We start from the raw sequence: 280 nt of genomic DNA, 5'->3' as shown, positions 1-280 counted from the left end.
CCATCACACGTCGATAAAGAAAACCACATGCTGGAAGTGAGCGGGGACACCCCAGCACCATGCCCTGGGCCACCCAGCAGTGGGTACCTCAAGGACAATGATGAAGCCCAAGTGTATGGCCAGCAGCTGCCAGTACGTCAAGGTCAAGTTGCCATCCTGGCCCCTAAGCGCGCTGTGGGGGAGCAAGGCACAGGTGCCTCTGTTCAGTTCCTGGCAGGCAACACCGTTGCATGTTGCTGTGGGAACTCTGATCATGGCTCCCAGCCTTCTGGGAGCCAAA

This window comes from Pterocles gutturalis, unplaced genomic scaffold (assembly GCF_000699245.1).
Source record: "Pterocles gutturalis isolate BGI_N339 unplaced genomic scaffold, ASM69924v1 scaffold8169, whole genome shotgun sequence".
NCBI lineage: Eukaryota > Metazoa > Chordata > Aves > Pterocliformes > Pteroclidae > Pterocles > Pterocles gutturalis.
The sequence above is the reverse complement of the archived record's forward strand: the minus strand, read 5'-3'. Positions refer to the sequence as shown.